We start from the raw sequence: 12,348 nt of genomic DNA, 5'->3' as shown, positions 1-12,348 counted from the left end.
CAGCAGTCAACACTCTGTTTTTCTACGATTAATGTGTCATGATCATAACACCTATTCCAAAATTCTGTGAACACTGTAAGCATAATATAAAACCAATAAATAATATGAAAACAACATTACTTCTGGAAAGTACAAGAATTGGCAAAAAATGAAAAATTCTTATTATGCACTAATGAATTTTCAATAAAATTACTTTGATTCCCAATGCAAATCACAAGGGTATTACTGCTATAGGTGTATATTTTCTCTGCTCTCTTCACAGTAAAACAGAAGTCACACAGTAAATATCAAAAATATTATAAGAGTTCAAGTTACCTTACAGAATTCACCACTCAAACTTTTATAGTCAACTATTTTAAGAAAAATCCTCCAGCTCACATGAAAGATTACTTAGGAAATCAGTTAAGTGTCAAGGCTTTCAGTACAAGCTTGCCTCCAGAAATCCAACAAAAAGTTATCAAAACTGTTTGTGGAATATTTCTATACAAAATGCTCTAATGGCCATAGCCATAACAAACGAGGGCAAACATTTTCAAAATTAAGAAAAATCTCAATATGATAAACAAAGGCAGAAGAGTTCCTTACAATAATGCTGCAAGTTACAACAACACGATTCTACAGATCCACTGACTCATGATGTGCCTTTTAGGGGGAATTACCAAATTCTCCCATATACTTCTTTTTTTGTGCAATATATTCTTCTATGTAACAAATTCTTACTGACAGCTATCCTATTCTATGTAACAAATTCTTCATGACAGCTTACATTACAAGCAGAAATAATAAGTACATTAATTTAAAACTGTGGTAATAAGATCAATGCACCATTGACTTCTAGTCACTAGTACAGCTCAATAACATGTCATATACAAATACTTTGAGTACAACCTTCAGACAAACTTTATTAATATTCATAAAATACAATGGCTTATCAGTGTAAGTCATATGAAACTGTCTGACTTGTGCAGTGTCCTCAAAGCTATGTTCATAAGATAGATAATGGAGGTAAAGAAATGCCCAAGACATAGTAGATGCAATGATCCATTTAAATGGGCAAGCTTTTCATGGGAAGATTTCAGCCCTACCTGAGCCCTACCTTTTTCCAGACTCAAAGAAAATGCCTATGAATTTATTACTGGAGAAATTCCTTAATCCCTAGCTATGATTGAAGATGTTTGGAACAAACTACAAATTACATGCTTTGAATTCTGAGTCTTTTTATAAAGAGTCAAAGTGAAAATATTTTTTCTGTTTTTCTTCATATTAGTATCACCTTAAAAAAAATCTTTCAGAATTCGGGGCGGGGGGGGGGGTGGGGGGGTCTCCACAGGCTTCAAACAGAGTCAACATGGTAGAGTATTGTTTAAAATTCTGAAAACACTACCACAATACATCAACAAGCAATGCACCAAGTACTTATTTTTCTTGCTGTTAAATCAATCTGAAGATGAGACAAGTTTGCTGTGTTTTAAGGTAGTTTCTTTCAAGGATGATTCCCACCCACCCAATGATCAACTGTGGCATCACTGACAAAGAGACTTTAGAAATCAGCACTTCAGGAAAGGCTCATATGGACAAAAAAAAAAAAAAAATTCCTGAATGTGAAGCCATGATGATCTCATTTCAGTGGAGACAGAAATCCAGAAAAGTAGTTCAGGGAGAGGTTATGCAATCCCACTGGTGACACAAGGCAGCAATCTGTCACCTACACTCCATATGGATATTAACGGTATTGAGCAAGATTTGCTGATGCCTAAGAACATACCGTTGCAGTTATTTGTAGAAGGAGCCTGTACTGTGGTGATGAGACAAATCCTGATTTTTACAAGATACAAAGCAACCTGAAGATAAAGGCATGGCCTTTAGCTCTAGAGATGATACAACATCAGAATAATGCAAAGACGTCCAGACTAGAAGAACGGTCACTTGTACAGTTGAAGAAATGATGGGGGGGAGTAAAAACAAGGGCTTGGTTTTGGTCAAAGAGCATTTCAACAGAGGGTCAAATATCTACAAGTAGAAATCAGAGAAAGTGCTATTTGGACAGAAAAAGAAGTATCCAGAAAAAGGAGACAATCTAAGGATCATCAACACAGAGGTCGTAGCTGAAACTGCATCTGTGAATGACTGCCTCTGGAGTCAGCATGTAGAACAGGGAGGCTCACCAGGGAATCTCAGGAAGTCCTAAAGGGAGCTGAGAGCTTCCATCATCCCTTTTCATATTCTGGATATTGAACTGATGGGGATAAAATAAAAACAACCCCACCAACCACAACAAGCTCCCCCCCCGCCCCCAATCACCACCAAATGCCCAACGACCACACAACCACCACCACCCAAAACACAACCCCCCCAAAAAACAAACACCGCAGCAAAACAGAAAAGCCCGTTTACTGTGAGGCAAGAATTGAGAATTTGCAGATTTTTTTAAAAAAAAGCACATAATTAAGATTTCTACATCAGTACGCATACCTTTTTATAGCTTAATAAATTTACTGAAAGGTACATCTGCATTTGTAGTGGATGCAGTTTATTTGTTCTGCAGCTAATTAACAAGATACAGTAACCACTGTGATTACTGAATTTAAAAATTAACATCAAATACTTGCAATAATGTTCCTCTGATTTTGTACCTGAGCCAATTCTTATTATCAGCCTGCTGAGACATATTAAAACATGATATTATGCCATATTTTAATCTGAAAGATAAAGCTTTCCTGGACATACCTTTACAAGCAGCATGCATACCTTGAAACCAAAAATGCACAGCAACAAAAACTGTATATGCAAACAGCAGTTATATCTCAATTACCCTTTTTAAGCAATAACAACAAAACCCCTGAACCATTTGAAAAGTGTCTTACATTAGTTTTATTTCTATCCTGCTAAACAGAATATGGGCTAAAATAAGCACAGACCCTACAGGAACAAACTGATATACTTAACAGAGAAAATTCAAGAACCACCTAAAACAATGACAAGGACTCATTTTCAGTATCACTTAGGTTTTTACCAAAAAAAAAAGATACACAAAAGAAATGTGCAGAACTCAATTTAAATACTCAGATATAGACTATGCAACTTTAACTCTCCAGGCAAGGAAACAAAAACCACCACTGAAAGTGTAGATATAAATTCATGTTTACTTTTTAAGCTTTTCAGAATCCTATGTTTAATAAATTTTTACTGGCATAACAAATTTAAGTCTCATTAACAAGCATATGCAATATTCTAAGCCAAAGCCCAGGAGTACACTACTTAAACTGGACACTGGAAAAAGAAATTGTTAATCCTTTCTGCTAAGATACATTAGAAAGCCTATCTTAGCTTTTAGTTGAGAGACAGGACTGAAAGGATAGCCCTTGATCAAGTGTGATTTACATAGTCAATGAAAAGTAGTTATTTTACTGCTGAAACTACCTTATAAGTAAACACCCCAGCACGATTATTCCATAATGATATATTTTAGTATAAATATTGAATATAAAAGATTATTACATTATTACTCATACAACTCCCCACCCAACCTACCAATCTGTGCAGATTAAACTGCCTGGTCTTCCATACCGCATTCATGAATCTCCGGCCCATCTTTTTGGCACGCCAGACTGATAAAAACATCCTGCATTTAATGCAAGTTCCTTTAGCTTTCTTCAGTCATCAAAATGAACCCAACTGCACTGAGAGCTCACGGGAAATCTCAGGCAAAAAGAGTATAACTGGTTAGTAAGAAGACTTGATGTTGATTACTGCATCTTAGAGTGTTCTGATGTTTGGATTAATCCACAGTCCATCTGTTACAATTTCTCTGTCTCTGTTGACAAGAATTTGTTGAGCAGATCCATACTGAGAAAGGGGCAGATCTGGTCAACTGTTTCTTACTGTAAGACACAAACTGACACCTTTGCACATATTTGTATATTCTTCAATTACAGGAAGTTAAAAAGTAGTAACCTATCAAGAACTTGGGCAAGGCATTTTAATTAAAGATTGTAGAGCACCTCCTCTCAAGAGTGACCATGGAAGTATGATGCTAGTCTAAAAATGAGTATTTCTGTGGGCATGTTCAAGTTTTTCCTTCTAATTTCCACTATTCTAGGTATGTTCCTAACTCCAGAAATACTGTCTTCCTGCTGAAGATGTCATAAAGCTTTAGAAAGGTCTCAATTTAGAAAAAGACAACAGATTGCGAGAAAGTTGCAATCATAAACATCAAACAATCTTGCAAACTACATGTCATCTGATCTTCAATTTCTAAATGGAAACAGTATCTTCATCTTCAGGGTAATCTCACCTACCTGCTCAGACAGGAGCAGGATTCAGGAAATAATATAAACAAGAAAATGTACTAGGAAAAATAGGAAATTACAATTACTTTGACAGCTAACCTTGAACGTGCCTTCATAGTTCCTCAAATCATAAAGACTATCAATTCTTTCTGAGAGCAGAAAAACTCTCCTAATCAACAGAGAAGTCTATTTTAACAGAAGCTCCACAAGCTCTAAAAGACTTCTGGGCAAGCCCTTGAGGGAATGGGGGAACTGGAGGAAAGACGTAACAGGAGATAAAGGGAACCCATTAAGCTTATGAGCACAAGATTTGGGTTCGCAGGGAAAGGAGGTTGTCCTGCATTAAAGGAAGCATGTGTGTATATGCACATTTATATAAGCAGTTACTTCCCACAGAGATTAATGGCAAGGAGTTAAATAAAGGTGCTTGCTTCCAGTTGAAGAAAAAGGGCAGAAGAGACAAGCGATGCATGCTGGAATACGTTTATTGGTGTAGCCAGAAACCAAAAGTCTATCGGCAGCTGAAAGATTATATTCTAAAGTGAGAGGCTGACTGTAGATCACTGCATTTAGGGGCTAACAAGACAACTATCACCTGCTAATTTATATTTCCAAATATAAATTTATTTTTCTGAAATAACCATTCCCTAGTCATTTTCATAATTTTAGTGACCCAACCTTACTGGCTGTAGTTTTACTGATATCTCCTGACTCAGCTCTTTCCTAAACTGAGGAGTCAAACTGATTCATTTTTCATTGCACTCTAGCTGCCCCTGCCTCTGACCGCTCTTATTCCTCTTCTATGAAGCATTTCTAGATTGAAATGCATTCTTCATCAAGAAAAGGAAGAGTGCAGATTTCTAGAGTGACAAAATAATGCAGTTTTATTCCCATTTGCTTTCCCAGATATTCCTTGTATTCCACTTGCCTTTTTGACTGTAACTTGAGTACTGAGATGATTATTCCATTAACGTCTTACAACCCTGAGCTCTTATTCCTCTGAGATGATGCAATGTGAACACAAGTTCTTCCAAGATCCTTCTGGTAACCTCCATCCATTACGATTACTGATCTTCTTTCTTATCCTTTACTTTCCTTCTGTTGTTGGGTTTGGTTTTTTTAAACAATTAAATCCCACAATTTTTTCATTTTTCTTATTCCATGACAGCTTAAAGTTCTCTGTAAGCTTTTTTGAGGAATTCTACTCTGTGCATCTAAGAAAGCCTAGAAAACTGCATCAACAAGATGATCTTTATGTATGCACTCTAAGAGATTTTTGCAGCAGAACTTCTCCTTACAATGCTTTCATTGCTTCCTTATCTGTAATTTCTCCACATACTCATTGCTCTTTAGAATAGTTTCACCATGTTTTGACAGTACAGAAATGAGCAGAAGTTCTCATTTCTCCTCTCTCTTCTGGATACTATTTAAGAATGAGTACCACCTTGCCATATTTCATTCCTGTGATACCGCAGTCAATTTAAATAGACTGTTATACAGCAGCGCAGCACTACTAGATAAGCAGTTTCATATCTGAGTTCATTTAAAACTATTGAGCTTAAATACCATTAGGTCCTGGAAATACTTTTCCAAAGATGTCTAAACATGTGAAAAAAAGCAGGCATACACTAAGTGGGCACAAGACATTTATTTCACAAATAGCGTAAAACTATAGTGCATGTAGTCAATTGGACTGCTGTACTAGGATTACAAGTAGGTTTGGGTACCACTGATATATACTATTAGAAACTTTTTTGAAACAGTGTGTACACTAAGTATGGGGTATCTGGCACAAAAACAGGGGCCGCTGCTTCTAAGCAATAGGAAAGGTAAGGCTAAAGACCATACTTTTTACCCAACAAGCACATAATCACAGCACTAGGTCAAATAAAATGCCCAACTAACCTACTGTCCATCTCAGTAGCTAACAGTATAAGCATATGTGGTGGAACAGCCCCCTGGGCCATTCCAAGATCCTAGGAAAAGCCCTATTGTGTTATCTTGGTCATAACGACTTGGGCATCAGACAATCTCTGTCCACACCTGGGCCATCTGCTGTACATCAGAACAACTCAGCACAAATTGTGGCCAGAATGTAAATTACTGACCAAAGCCAATCATCTCGAGATCCTATAAATAGCGATCCGAGAGGGAGACCTCTTGGAGCTCTCCGGGACCGCAGCGGGCTGTGTGACCCAGTATCTCCCCCTGAGCTGGGACGCCTCTCAGGGTAGATTTCACAAGGATTGAAGGATTGTGCATTGATTTCGCAATGACTCAAAGGACTGACTTCGTGAGGTTCACTGACCATCTGTTGACGAATGCCGGCACATAAAAGTGAGTAATTCACGAAACTCACAAAAAGGGAAATTTTGATCACAGGTTAACCTCGGTGTGTGCGTGTGCAATTTGGCTACATATATGTCCATATATACTATCCCTACTCACATAAACCGTTGGCCAAGTCTGAGACTAAGATTGACCTAGCCGCACCTAGACTCCTCTCTGAAAGGAGTTTAGAAAGCAAGGGGGTCTATTCTGAATCTTGTGACTCAACAGGAGGGTCCCCCTTATCCCCTGCACCCACAGTCCCTCTGTGTAGCTGAATTCTCCTTTGTGTACTTCTTCCATGTAAGTAATAGAGTGAACCTTGCCATTCTCGAATCGTTAACTAAGTCGCTGTCTTGATTATAACAAATTCCATCAAATCACTGTTTCAAATTGGCTGACGCTTAAGTGTTGTTAAGAATTATACAACCTAATACTGTGATCTATCTCAAAAATATTAATAAATCTTAAATTGCTGCTAACCAAAGCTGTGTAAAAAAAAAAAAAATCATATTCGCGACAGCATAGAGTATCTTTCCCTCCCCACTACACCATCCCAAGCTCCAACAGTTCAGAGATTCATAGAGGCAAAGAAGGTAAACTCTGTTTTACTGCTTTTATTCTAATAAAGGAGTACTTTCACTCTAATGCAAAATGAGCCTGAATATGTCTAATTTCTCCCAGATCTGACACTGCTAGGTAAACACAGATAAAGCAGAGAGACATGACATGGGGCAAAGCTACTGGTTCAAAGGTATTCAACACATTATGAGATTAGTTTTGGACCCAGCACCAAATGTTTCACTTGGGCAAAAAGATTCTTGTAGTTAAAATTTGAGGGTAAAACTGTCATCTTTTTCAATGGGGAACAGTATTTCACCTTAAGTTTGAAATACTTCACTGTTCACAGATAGGAAAACAGTAACTCATTTGCATTTAATGTCATAATATTATGAAGTCATAGTTTTCCTTACTGAAATAAGTCTATATAACCACAAAAGACTCCACCACTGTGCTTTAAATGGGCAAGCAGCATTAATCCACATGTCTAAAACATTTTTTTAAAAAGATCTTTGGTATAGGAAGTAGGGATTTTTACTGCATTATCTGACGCTCGAGTACTCTAGCAGAATATAACAGCGCTCAGCCAGAATGACAGGTCTTTGCATGAGATCAAACAGGCAGCCAGTAATGAAAAAGGCCAATCAGTGCACCGCCTGACCTGCTTAGTATTGTCTTTTCCCAGCATCACTTGTACAGAGATGATCATGGTCGACTGTTGCACAAAATACGTACAAGAGTCCATAATTATGTAACTGTAAATTAAAGATTAACATACTTCCCCCTGCCAAATCTATTTCTCACAATGCCTGGACTGTTCTGCTACTTCATTTATGATTGCACAAAGCTATTGTAAAGATGCCAAATATTCAACAAGTAGAATACCTTTAGTTCCTTATGGCTGTGCTATTCAGTCAGTAGTTAAAATTTTACTGTATAGCATGAATAAGCAATTTTAGACACCTTACTAGACTAATAAAGCTAGTACAGTGTTCCAATTAAAACATTTATGTTCCGCTGTCAATGTCCACTATGTGTGTAAGGAACAAACCAAGGGCAAGCATTCTTCTCACACCCCTTGAAGAGTGGTGTTACGGTGAAAATCTCCAGAGATAGATCTGCGAAAAAGATTTGGTTAAAGAAAAAAGAACTGAAGAGACTTTTATGAATCATTAAGTCTAGCTTTCTGTTACTGCAGGCAGCCACACAAATTATAACATCATTTATAAACTTACGAAATACTTGGAAAACTCTCCAAGTACAGCCTTGTGAAAGTTTTGAATGGGAATTGTGGATACAATTGAACTGCGGTGAATATTGTAAAATTAAGAGAGTTTATTACAGAGCAAGATAAATATGAACATTTATCACACTAGTCATGGGGTATCTTTCCAGTACAAAATATATTTAGTAGTTTACAAATTATTGCATGTTTTGTTTGGAGCTTCTGTATTACCAGTGAAATAATAGCCCCAAATACCAACATATAACACAAACATAACACAGAAAAATATACAAGCCCCAATCGGGGCCTACACTTAAACGTTTAATTGCCACGCTATATCATAAACACAGAGCTATAAATAAAATATTTTCCCTTTCATGCACAGGTTGCTTTAAATGAAGAATACTACAATGTAAGATAGATTTTTTTTTTTTTTTGGTCTTTTTACATCATGACCCATTATTTTAAAAGCTTGTAATAATCTATTACTCAAAGCTTTTTTCCTTGACAGAAAACTCCAACTTCCACTCCACAGTTTAAAAACTTGTATCATATCACATCTACGACAGATTTCACTTGGTTGGAGCTATTTAATAAAAACAAATGTTAAATTCAAAAACATCAATCTGAAGGTAAGAGAGAGAAGCATCACCACTTTTGTAGTACCACCATCTAGTGGCCAATCTCGGTAGCAATGTACTGCTTCAATTACGTCAACATCAATTCAACTTCATCACATTTTATTTCATAACAACTCAAGGAACCTCGCATTGTAATCGCAAATTTCTATGAGGAATTTGGAAATCTCATACTGAAGAAATTCTGGTACTAGCTGCCTACCTACCTGAAAATACTCTTTTAAAATGTTTGGGACAGAATATTTGTGAAGGATTTGAAGTTTGACCATTTTCACTACCTGTTCATGATTCTCTACTGTTAAACATTCAAAAAAAAAGCTGTTTTACAGAATTAAGAGTTCCACTTCACACAGTATTAAATAGGGAACAGAGGACACGAAATCTCCTGGGTCAAGTTTACTTGATGTTCGAGACATACAAAGTACACATTTCTTCTCAAACTGACAAGGCTCCACCCTAAGAAGACAAAACCCGTAAGCCCTGTCTCATGTTTAAACTTTAAATCAAGTACAGCTACTATCAGTTATTTCATGCTAATTGCAAACATGCAATATCTTACCCCAACCTGAATCTGGGGCAACCCACCCCTCTGTCAAGAAGGTAAACCACCTTGAGTTACTCAGTACTTAATGTGGAACATTTGATAAATAGTAGTCACATGCTCATCCTCCAAAAATTCAGGATACACATTTGTCTTTTTGGTCATTGAAAGCTGCTCTTTGAAAACCATCCACCTGTCCGAGCAAGTTGTAAAAGCTGCTTTAAGACCTAGAAAATTTGAAAGCTTTTCTCGAGAACAAAATGTAAACTAGTTAAAACCAGGCATCTCCCTTCTTCACTACCTTCTATTCATGTTCTTTATTATTGCTCTGGACTGCAGAGGGCTTGCTATAAGAGAAGGTACTCCTCAAAATCCGATTCTACTGCCCTCTGCAGCATTTCTTAAAAAGCAGCATATGATCATAAAACCACTGTTTACATTTGTTCTTCAAACTAATAACTCTGTATTTGAAATTTCAAGTGCATTTAACATTTATATTTAAAAATAACATCTTCTCTTATTATTTTATTAGTGTAATAAAGACAACATCCTCTATTAGATTTAGTTTCCTTAAGCAAATGTACTATTGAACAAAGCTAATCAAGACCTTTTATATTACCCAAAACCCGGTCCCTACACAGTGCATCAAGCCAACCTACCAAATAAATTACACAAAGTGCTCTTAACTCAGAGCTGTTGTTGCTAAATTGATCTTCAGCATGAGCTATGCCAAAACTATGAACGTCTTGCACATCATCAGGCCAAAAGAAGAGAGGACCAGATATGTTAATAATACAATAGCAACCTTGGGTTTTTTCTGACATACTCAGGTTCAATTTTTAACAGCATTTATTCCAGTAACTTCAGCAAACCCCCTCGTGACTGAAAAATTTTGTGAGCTCAAAGACATTTTACTCTAAAAGGTCCCATAAAGAGTCCCAGGACCTACGAAACTATGGATGCACCCCTCACTTCAAATACCTTAAGACTTCAGACTCTGATTATAAACAATTTATGCAAAGAAGTTAACTTCTTGAGGAGAGAAGCAAGTCAGCAGGCAACTTAGCATCAGAACTGAAAGTTTCACAAAATGCTAGTAAACAACTGAAACCTGAAGCACCCACCCGGGTTTTCAGATGAACAAAGCTCAGAGAAATTTCAGTTCTACCATACATTGCTTTGAAATTAGTAGTCACGTGAAAATAATCAGGTGTATGGTATAAATGGTAACGTGAGTTGCACGATATTTCTCTTATACATGTTCTTTCCTATCAAGTGGTGATTTCCCAGCACTTATCAATTTGAGAAAGATAACAGTAATCCTCCTCAGAGAGCCAAGATACACAGTATTTTGAAAAACCCTCACCATATTTTGTAATTGTACTTACACGCTGCCTAACTCTATTTCCCGAAGAGCTTAAATTAGACGTGGTTTCTTCCTTCTGGAACAGTGCAGAGTTGTATATTCAACACACCCCAAGAAAACTAAAAAAATTTCAGCTTAGATTATGTCTGAGCAGAGGAAGGCAGAGTACAATCATTCGTATCTATACTGTAAAACTGCTCTAGGTTTTACATCAGTGTATTCACAGAAAGTTACAGTAGTTAGATAAAGCTCAATTAAAACAGATAATTAAGGGTCCCATGTAACACTCTAAATACAAGCCTCGCTTGTTTGTGGAGACTGCCTGGTAGGATCTCTGTAAGGTAGAGGTCACTCACACTATCAAGAGGTAAGAAATTAAGTCACCTTCCATAGAATGTTAATATTGCCAATATCAAATCCTCACTTCTGTATTTCTGCAGTTGGCTATTTGCAAAAATAATCTGAAGTAAAGTCAAACACAGGAACTATTCTGAGTAGTTTGGTTTCCCTTAGATCCAAGCAACCAGAAAGAAAACAAGGTTATTACAGCCCTTTGAACAGCCTCAAGTACAATGAAATAACACCTAGTCAGTTCCAAGAAATAGATCTTCAGTCTCACATGCCCATTTTAGAATTTTATTTTTTCTTTGTATGAGTGAATTTTTTTTCTATGACTGTGAAATGCATTATACTTGATCACTTATTACAGACAGTTTTAGTTTGCATCTTTGCCTTTCTGATCCCCTTATTTGTTCTGAAATGCAAGACTAACTGTGCTATGAATTAGGAAAAGCTTGTGAATAAACAGAGTTGACCTTAAGTCCCCAGAGGCAGAGGAGAGGTTGGTTTTTTTTTTAACTGCTAATAGTTGCACACAAAATGTTATGTATTACTTTCTGAGTATCAATAAATGCAGGAAATTAGACATGTGAAAGTGTGTTACTGTGTGTCTACCTTCATAAGCAACAGAAGATTGAGGTCCTTAGCCATTCTCAAAATGAAAGGTTTGTCATATTAGCTTTCTTACAAGGCTCTTCAGAGGTTAATACAGCCCACTTCAAAAAGGTTATTCATTAGGGCTTAAAGAATTCAGCTTATCTAGCTGCTGAAGACTATGGAAACACACAGAGAGTTCCTTACGGAGTTATAAGCAAAAATAAGTAACTGTGTTCAATACCAACATACACATTTTAAAAATCTTAGAAAAGCTGGAACACAATAATAATTGAACACACCCGCCCACTACAGTTGGTTGCTCTGCAGAATCCTTACACGTCAATTATAAAGAGCTGATACATTCAAAAAGATTTTTCTTTATAATAAAAAAAATAAATCTGGAAATGTGATTAAGTTCAAAAAAACATTTTTCTTAAAATACAGCAGCACTCATTACAGTACAC

The 12,348-nt window shown here is 36.6% G+C and overlaps 1 protein-coding gene across 15 annotated transcripts in view; it reads right to left on the bottom strand.

Annotated features, from left to right (window-relative positions):
• DLG1 (discs large MAGUK scaffold protein 1) overlaps window positions 1-12,348 on the bottom strand; it is a 176,122-nt gene that overhangs the window by 102,097 nt on the left and 61,677 nt on the right. The window lies entirely within an intron of this gene.

The sequence above is a fragment of the Pelecanus crispus genome, chromosome 9 (assembly GCF_030463565.1).
Source record: "Pelecanus crispus isolate bPelCri1 chromosome 9, bPelCri1.pri, whole genome shotgun sequence".
Classification (NCBI taxonomy): Eukaryota; Metazoa; Chordata; class Aves; order Pelecaniformes; family Pelecanidae; genus Pelecanus; species Pelecanus crispus.
The sequence above is the reverse complement of the archived record's forward strand: the minus strand, read 5'-3'. Positions and strand labels throughout refer to the sequence as shown.